The sequence below is a fragment of the Tachyglossus aculeatus genome, chromosome 22 (assembly GCF_015852505.1).
Source record: "Tachyglossus aculeatus isolate mTacAcu1 chromosome 22, mTacAcu1.pri, whole genome shotgun sequence".
Lineage (NCBI taxonomy): Eukaryota > Metazoa > Chordata > Mammalia > Monotremata > Tachyglossidae > Tachyglossus > Tachyglossus aculeatus.
Genome location: NC_052087.1, coordinates 30,418,897 through 30,428,989, shown reverse-complemented (window position 1 = coordinate 30,428,989; position 10,093 = coordinate 30,418,897).

Here is a 10,093-nt window from a genome sequence, read left to right as displayed (position 1 = left end):
GGTTGGGGAAAACAGGGGATGAAAAATGACAAACTGTGAGCCCAATGTGTGCCCAGGATCTGTGCCCTACACGATTATGCTGTATCTACCTAGTGCTTAATACAAAGCTTGGCACAGAGTAAATGATTAACAAATACCACAATTATTATAACAAATGTCACCAATAGATAGCGCTGACTGTAAGAGACTATAAGTCCGTTGTGGGCAGGGATTGTCCCTCTTTATTACTGTATTCTACTTTCCAAGTGCTTAATACAGTGCTCTGCATACAGTAAGTGCTCAATAAATACAGCTGCACGACATAAGATTGAATGAATGAAGTGGTCGTGTTGCTAGAGGGCACATTCTAGTAACAGAGGCTTTTTAAACTGCCACATATCTAAAGCAGGTAACTATGTGCACTGGCCTGCTATTCAGGAATGTTTAATTAATTTATGGTAAAAACTTATCTATCAAAATCCTATATGACAAAAACTTCACATACAGAATTTTCCTCTTGCCTATTAGACTCCCTTAGATAATGAAATTACAAAAACTTCTGTTCAAAGAATTCCTGTAAAACACTTGCTTTCAAGTCCAATTGTTTTACTATATGAAATTTAACTTCTATTTTGCTCCCTGTGAAACTCCTGGTGAGAGGATAAGCTAAAAATTAAATTTGGGGGGGGTCCTGAAAAATCCCACCCCTTAATGTAAATGCCCCACAGCACTTAATGTCTGTATCCCTAAACTCTGTCCCTTCCTCTATCTGTAATTTATATTCATGTCCATCTCCCCCTCTAGACTATAAACACCTTGTGGAAAGGGACTGGGTCCACCAACTCGACTGTACTGTACTCTCCCAAGCACTTAGTACAGTGCTCTGTACAGAATAAGTGCCTCCCTTGTCCCCACAGTCCCCTCCAGTTATCACATCTCCCTCCTACCCTTCCTCTCCAAACTATTTGAGCAAGTCGCCTACACTCACTGCCTCAAATTCCTCTCCTCCAACTCTCTCCTGGACCCCCTCGAATCTGGCTTCCGTCCTCTTCACTCCATTGAAACCACCCTCTCAAAGGTCACCAATGACCTCCTTCTTGCCAAATCCAAATGGCTCCTACTCTATCCTAATCCTCCTCAACTTCTCTGCTGCCTTTGACCCTGTCGACCACCCCCTCTTCAATACATGATGCAACCTTTGGCTTCACTGGCTCCATCCTCTCCGGGTTCTCCTCTTTCACTCAGTTGTATTTATTGAGCGCTTACTGTATGCAGAGCACTGTACTAAGTGCTTGAGAAGTACAAGTCGGCAACGTATAGAGACGGTCCTTACCCAATAACGGGCTCACAGTCTAGAATGGGAAGACAGACAACAAGACATGTAGACAGGTGTCAAAATCTTATTTCTCTGGTGGCTCATTCTAATAATAATAATAATAATGATGGCATTTGTTAAGTGTTATGTGCCAAGCACTAGTCTAAACACTGGGGGGGGATACAAGGTCATTAGGTTGTCCCACATGGGGCTCACAGTCTTAATCCCCATTTTCCAGATGAGGTAACTGAGGTGCAGAGAAGTCAAGTGACCTGCCCTAAGTCACACAGCTGAAAAGTGGCAGAGCCAGGATTAGAACCCACGACCTCTGACTCCCAAGCCCGCGCTCTTTCCACTGAGCCTCGCTGTTTCTCAGTCTCCTTCATGGGCTTCTTCTTCCCCTCCCATCCCCTAACGTTTGGGGTCCCTCAAAGTTCAGTTCTCCATCTACACGCACTACCTCAGAGAACTCTTTCGCTCCCAAGGCTTCAATTATTATCTCTATGTGGATGACACCCAAATCTATATCTCCTCCCCTGTTCTGTCTCCCTCCCTCACTCCCTTCAGGCTCGCATCTCCTCCTACCTTCAGGACATCTCTACTTGGACGTCCTCCCGCCCCCTAAAACTCAACATGTCCAAGACAGAGCTCCATATCTCCCCTTCCAAACCTTGTCCACTCCCTGACTTTCCCGTCACTATGGACAGCACTACCATCCTTCCCGTCTCACAGGCCCGCAATCTTGGTGTCATCCTTGACTCCGCTCTCTCATTCACCCCACATATCCAATCCGTCACCAAAACCTGCCGGTCTCACCTTCACAACATCGCCAAGATCGCCATCTCCTCTCCATCCAAACCGCTACCACATAAGTACAATCACTCATCCTATCCCGACTGGATTACTGCATCAGCATCCTTTCTGATCGCCCAACCTCCTGTCTCTCCCCACTTCAGTCTATACTTCACTCTGCAACCCAGATTATCTTTCTACAGAAATGTTCTGGGCATGTCACCCCCCTCCTCGAAAATCCCCAGTGGCTGCCTATCAACCTCCATATCAAGCAAAAACTCCTCACTATTGGCTTCAAAGCTCTCCATCACCTTGCCCCTTCTTCCCTCACCTCCCTTCTCTCCTCCTCAATCCCAGCCTGCACACTCCACTCCTCTGGTGTTAACCTTCTCACTGCCTCAAAATCTTGCCTATCCCTCCGTCGACCCCTGGCCTCCCTCCTCAAATCCGCCAATCACTCTTCCCCTGACCCTTCCCCCCTTCAAAGCCCTACTGAAGGCTCACCTCCTCCAAGAGGCCTTCCCAGACTAAACCCCCCTTTTCCTCAGCTCCCCCTCCATTCCCACGACTCGATCCCTTTTGCTCTCCCCCACTCCCCGCCCCACAGCACTTATGCGTATATCTATAATTCTATTTATTTATATTGATGCCTGTTTTACTTGTTTTGATGTCTGTCTTCTCCCTTCTAGACTGTAAGCCCTGTGTGGGCAGGGATGTCTCTTTTGCTGAACTGTATTTTCCAAGCACTTAGCAGAGTGCTCTGCACACAGTAAGCACTCAACAAATACGACAATGAACGAAAAAATACCACTGATCGACTGAAAGATTCGTTCTTCAAATATGAAATCCTAGTCTATCACCAGAAGTCATGAACTAGCCTTGTCCTTCTTTCCCTTCCCCTCAACAATCTCTTTTGCATATTCATAGCAGGAATGAAGGAATCACCAAGTCACCCTCGTGCCAGAAAAAACACCCAAGCAGACCCTCAATTTACAGGAATGCTCGATGCCTCACTCATTTCCTCACTTGATGCCTCAAGTCATTTCCTCTCTGTTCCTCAGTCTCCTCCCTGTAAAATGGGGATAAGGACAGGAACCACTCCAGCTCTCACAACATAATGATTTTTAAGTGCTCTGAAAGCATACAAGTGAAAAATAAATACCACATAACCTTGCTGCTATGGTAACAGAAACTAAGAGGATGTGAACAGAACAACAGATTCATTTCCCTGCGCAGTTAAACCTGAGAAAGTTTACACAAAAAGAAAAAACTGAACTCTCCACTGTCTTCAGCAGAAATTCTAACCGAAAACACTTAAATGAAGACAGGTAGAGCTGGCCCTGCCACAGACTAAGCAGGATCTCGTGCTTTGCGGGGGCCCTTAATTAGGAGAGCTGAGGTTTGGGGGTTTCTAGGAGAAACTAGAAACAGTGTGGTTTAATGGATAAAGCACACGCCTGGGAGTCAGAAGACCTGGGTTCTAAACCCAGCTCCACTACTTATCTGCTGTATGACCTTGGGTAAGTCACAACTTCTCTGTGCCTCAGTCACCTCATTTGTAAAATGGGGATTAAGACTGTGAACTCTATGTGGGACAGGGACTTAGTACCATGCCTGGCCTATTGTAAACGCTTAACAAATACCATTAAGCAATAAATGAAATTTTAAAAACCTTTACTAGCCCTACTGATTCTATGATACAATTAGTTCTGGACAGTCCTGACAAGGGGCCCTGGTGCAGGGTAGGGAGAGGAGAGAAAAGGGGATAGGGGCAGCAGTATTCCTCGCCCCGCCACAGTTGACATACCCTCGTCCTTTCCTCTAGACTGTGAGCACGTACTCTCCCAAGTGCTTAATACGGTGCCCTGCACACAAATGCTCAACAAATATGATTCATTGCTTGATTCCACTGCTGCCCTAGTCTACGCAGACTGAAAGTAAATCAAGATGAAGAAGTCTGCCCAAAGGCCAGTGCCACTGGGCAACATTTCCCCCATCCAGCCCAGGCCAACCACCTATTACAAGCTGTCACCCAAATTCCATCCCAGATTCTCCCAATACACTGCAGAAATTTGGTTGCTGGTTAGGCCGCCACTGCTGTTTAGGCACTAATTGCTGCTTTATGTGTTGAGTTTATTGGTCTCCACCCAGGCCAGAAATCCAGGGCCTGGTCCTGTCCAGTATGACACCAATGCAGTCTCAGACGAGACCCTCACAGCCATATGACCCACTGGGCCCAGTCTTACTAGCTATTTCTGCAGCTTCCTGGAAGAACCGCCCAAGTATAAAACGCTGCTATTTGCATTACAGCTCCCCCGGCCACCGCCAACCCCCAACTTTCCTATCAAGAAATGCCCGGACACAGGAGCACAAAGCCCAGTCATGCCCAGGCAAATCTATTTTGTGATGGCTAAACTCAATTTTCAGGTTTAGGACCCACACCGGAGTATTCTGCCCCATCAGAAATGTCAAGGGAGATGTTTCCTTCTAGGAGGAAGAAGGAAAAGTGGAACTGAAAACTATTTGCATTAGTTAAAATTAGGCCTTTTGTAGGAACCACAGACTGGCATCGAATAGTTCATCTTTTCAGCTTTCAAATTGTTTTTCTAACCCCCTACCCAGCCCCTAAAAATTTACATGGCCTGGAAATGTTGACAATGGGAAACTTGTAGCCAACACTAAAGGGGAAGTATATGTAGATGTCCAGTCTCAGCAATCTGGGCTTCTATTAGCATCTCACACCATCATCGGTGAGGAGGGTTGGCAAGAGGTTTGGGGGGTGAGGGGAGATTGGCTCCTCTTGGCCACTTCTCCAGCACTCAAGGGGCTCAAAGGGAAGTGGGACAAAGCCACAAGAGTGGCACAGAGGAGGAGCCAGGATGGGAATGGGAGAGGCTCTTCGTCCAGGTCATACCTTGAAGCCATCCAGTCTGTCTCTGCAGCCCATCCCGCCCCAGGGGAGTGACTTGGGGTGTGGCAGGATCAAGGCAAAACTGGGGAGGTAACTCCAATAACATCATACTTCTAGACTGTGAGCCCGCGGTTGGGTAGGGACCGTCTCTATATGTTGCAAACTTGTACTTCCCAAGTGCTTAGTACAGTGCTCTGCACACAGTAAGCGCTCAATAAATACGATTGAATGAATATATAGCAACACGTGTCTTATGGGTCATTCCTCCCCCACCAAAAAAAATATATTTATATTAGCCCTGGGGCTCACAGGAGACTTGATCTGGCCTGCTTCCCATTCTCAATCTCTCCAGCCTCAATGACTGTTTGAAGAAAGCCACTAAAAGCCAAGGGACCCAGCCATTCATTCAATCATATTTACTGAGAGCTTACTGTGTGCAGAGCACTGTACTAGGCGCTTGGGAATTACAAGTTGGCAACATAAAGAGATGGTCCCTACCCAACAACGGGCTCACAGTCTAGAAGGGGGAGACAGACAACAGAACAAAACATATGGACAGGTGTCAAGTCATCAGAATAAATAGAAATAAAGCTAGATGCACATCATTAACAAAATAAATAGGATAGTAAATATGTACAAGTAAAATAAATAGAGTAATAAAACTGTACAAACACATATACAGCCACATTAGCAGAGAAGTGCTACAATGGACTCCTGGGAATGGAAGAGGTAAAAAAAATCTCCCACTTTTCAAGGAGCTCCAGCTGCCCCCTGGACATCACTGGAAGGCTCTAGAAGCCCTAAGAAAAGGTTATGTGCATCCTTTTATCTTTCCCATCCTCCCCAAATACCAGTTCCCAAATCAGAACTTGAGGGCCAACTCCTAGGCATCCACACCAGTCATTCTGAGACCTTAGCCAATGATTTGGTGAGGAGTCCGGGGTCTGAACTGAGTAATGAATGCTCTTAAATTTGAATGTTGTAAAAACTTTTAATGAGCTCTTAACTGGGCACAACCAATATGCCAGAAGATACCAAAAGAGACATTAAAGAGCCTTCCATATGCTAGAATATTCCAAATAATTCTCTGAGGAAAAAAGCTTCTTCAAATTAACTTAGAGGAAATCACCAATAAATCAGACCTAAGCATATTTAAAGCTTCCTGGGCCCAAATCCCAAGAGAAGGAGGCTTTCAGGAGATAAGTAACCCCCACCTCACCAAAAGTGCTCATTGAAATGGCAAGATTCTCAATGCAGCATGAAAGACTTGACAGTTGTGTGCCCATGAATTCTACATCAACTTAAAGCCTCACTGAAACCATAAACTAATTTACTGTGATATCAAATTAACTTCGCATATAAAAACTGTCCCTTAGTCTGGAGTTAAAAACATAAACATTTAAAGAAGCAAATTAGAAAATTTAGATCTAAACAAATTAGAAATTTAGCAAGCAGTTCAAAATGAGGTCAATGTACAACTGGGTTTGAAACTGGATTTGAGAATTAATTACTGTATAAAAAATATCCATAACTTGTCAGATGGAAAACAAAAAAAAATGGATTTGCTCCACAGACCTAGTTAGAAGCATTATTTCCAACATTCAGCAGCTCTTTTGATTAATTTAGAGTCTGAAATAAAACTGGGTTTGGAAATCAATTCTATCGGTACAACCTTTTGAAGAGAGATGGGTGAAGCAAGAAAAAGGGGCACTTTTTCCTCTTGGCTTTTTTCCATACCCAAAACCGGTAAGCGAAAAATGCTGTGAGAATGGGTGGAGCTGGGGACTGCTCAACCAGATGAGCTTCCCATGTTGGAATTATCGCTAACCATCCTTCCTGCCTCTAAAAACTAAAATGAGATGCTGTGTTCTAAAATAACTTTTCTGTCCCTTTTCCGTGCCTACCCTTCAGCCCTTTCTCGGCATTGGTCAGCACATCCGATCTTTAACCATACTCTATCTTCTGAGGTCTCCTCTTCAACTGATATTGGAATTACTACATTCAATTTAAATAAAAGTTAGTTAAAGCAGGGGAGAAAAGAGGGAAGGAGTAAAAAAAAGGGAGTTAGCAGTTTTGAAATCAAGCAGAATGATTACTTCTTCATGTCTACTACCTTCTTGGGCAAGAAATGGGGAGAAGGGGCTGGCAGTTTAGCCTATGAGCCCTGTGTGAGACAGGAACTCTGTCCAACCTGGTTTCATTTATCTACTACCTCACCATTTAATAGAGTGCTTGGCACAGTCCTTAGCGAACACGCAAATGCTTAACAAATACCCAAAAAAAAATGCACACACACACAAAGAAATCCAGGATCATCATTTAAAAAAATCCCTACAGTTAGTGCTTGGTTATGAGTAAGAGAGAGCGAGTGCCTATTATTAAGAGACACCTTTTTCTGCTTTCATTTCACATCTGTAACCACCCACCTACAAAGAGAAAGATATGGAAGGCTGGAGAGGTATCTCAAATACTTCCACTGTAACTTGGAATACATTTTGTAGCCGCTGTTCAAGAAGCCAATTAAAATCTTGACTAGTCATTTAACAAGAAATGGTTAATTAAGGGCAAATGCTAATGAATTACCACTCTCTAGAGAACAGAGAGGAAGAAAATAGGATACAACAGCAAAGAGGTAATAATTGAGGATATGACAAGGAAGGGTTGGGTAAAAAAAAAAAAAACAGCTCACCCAACAGAGCAATATCCGGAATCAAAGTAATGCCATCAGCCAAAATAGCTCTGGAATACTGTGCTATGTATAGTAAATAAAATTATAAAAAGTAATGCCCTTGGGTATTTAGCTAACACAGGGAACCTGTGGGAGGTAACCGCTTGAAGCAATCCCATCATTAAGTGGGATTCCAGGCCCTAAGACATCCTCCTTCGCGCATCCATATGCGTTCCACTTCATCCTCCCACCATCCTTAGACACCGGCAAACACCAGAAACACAGACTCAGGGAGGTTAAGTGATTGCCCACAGGGATATTGGAACTGAACAGAAACTTGGCACTCCACATGCCGTTATCGCTACCTCATACATTATTTCTTCCTCAGGGCAGATAACTCGTTTGAGATTTTTCAAGGCCTCTCCGACCACAGTACTATCCCAGACAGTAACTAAAGACCTCTTCGTTGGACTGTCCTCTCTAGCCAGGCAAAGAGAATTTATTACACGTGAGGCAAAGCGAAATACACCACCAGCCCAGTTTAAACCAATACCGGGCGACTATCTCACTTCCAAATGACTTGGAGCAAATCTAGGAAGACAGCAAGTCAAACTGGTTTATCTTGTTTCACGTCTCCGAACTTCGGCTGACCAAATATGAAAACAGTGATCCCACCACCTGCCTCTTCCCTCTTCACAGAACTGCGAAAAAGGAGTCTTTGTGAGGAGTACCGTTCAATATTTTTTTTAATTAGAAACTTTGCCCTACCCTAAAGCTTACAGATGGAAAAAAATGAAATTGTTGTTTTAAAAAATGCACGGTCATCAAAATGACTGATGGCGGGCAGGGTCCGTGTCTACCAATTCTGTTATAGTGCTCTCTCAGGCGCTCAGTAGAGTGTTCGGAACAAAGTAAACGCTCAATACGATTGATGGCTTGAAATGACGCTTTTAAAAGGGCCCCAAGAGTTCTCTCTTGCCCAGAGAGGGCCAGCATACTATAGACTACTATTAAACTTACTCTGACACCAGGTACTGTATTAGTACAATTAAAAAATGAGAAACTGAAAAATGGGTGATGAGACCAGCCACAAGCCTGTCACTAACAGCAACCAAACAAGAACACTTTCCTAGACTAGGTTTCAGGAAAACCAGAACCGGTCAACACCCAACACCCTGTCATCAAAGCACACAGCTGCAAACAGTTAAATCAACCCATGGGGAAGGAAGAAGGAACAAATTGTCTTTTTTTTTCTCCCCTTATTTTTTTCCTTCCCCTCTTCCCCCACCCCCACTGAAGATTTTTTTTTTTTTAGAAAAACAGCATTATGCTTAATGACTAATCATATGACGGGAAAGATTTTGAGTAGAGAAGAACTATCTACAGTAAATGCTACATAATGGTAATGAACAAACTCGTGGTACTCTGTGCCCCCAGCTACCCTCTTTCCTAGCAGGCTGGGAACATTTCTGGTCTTCAGCTCACAGGGAGGCAGTAACTGAGAACTCTTGTCTCCTACAAAGCTCTGGTGATTTTTAAGAGCCTCTACTGGTTCAAAGACCACTCTCTTCCACCCAACAACTGAAAGCATGCACTTGCACATGACAGAAAGGAACCCCTCCTTTACAGAACCAGAGAAACGATAACTGGCAAGTCATTTGAATTTTCTTCATTTACAGGGTCATCACATCCTGACTTTCTCACAACCACACTGCACCCCTCCCCTTGACCTGTCATGCGTGTGTGAGTGTATATGTGGGGGGGAGTGAAATTATACCATCCCCGAAGTTACCCTGCTAAGCCCAAAAACTACATCAATCAGTCAGTGGTGTGAAGAGCACTCTACTAAGCACTTGGGAGAGCACAATACAACATAAGTATATATACCAACCACTTGCTCCCATCAGCTTTTCATGGGACTGGCCAGATGTAACCATTTCTAGAAGTCGATATTTAGAGTGTTATTAAAAGGAAGAGGTGTGCTTCCTAAAAAAAGGAGTCCATCACTACGGAAGTACCTAAAAATTCATTCATTCATTCAATCGTATTTATTGAGCACTTACTGTGTGCAGAGCACTGTACTAAGCGCTTGGGAAGTACAAGTTGGCAACGTATAGAGACAGTCCCTACCCAACAGCGGGCTCACAGTCTAGAAGGGGGAGACAGAGAACAAAACCAAACATATTAACAAAATAAAATAAATAGAATAAACATGTACAAATAAAATGTCAATCAGCGGTATTTACTGTGCGTTCAGTCATTCAATCGCATTTATTGAGCACTTACTGTACGCAGAGCACTGTACTACGGGCTTAGAAAGTACAATTCGGCACTTACTGTGTGCAGAGCACTGTACTAAGTGCTTGGAAAGTATAATTCAGCACCTACTGTGTGCAGAGCACTGTACTAAGTGCTTGGAAAGTATAAT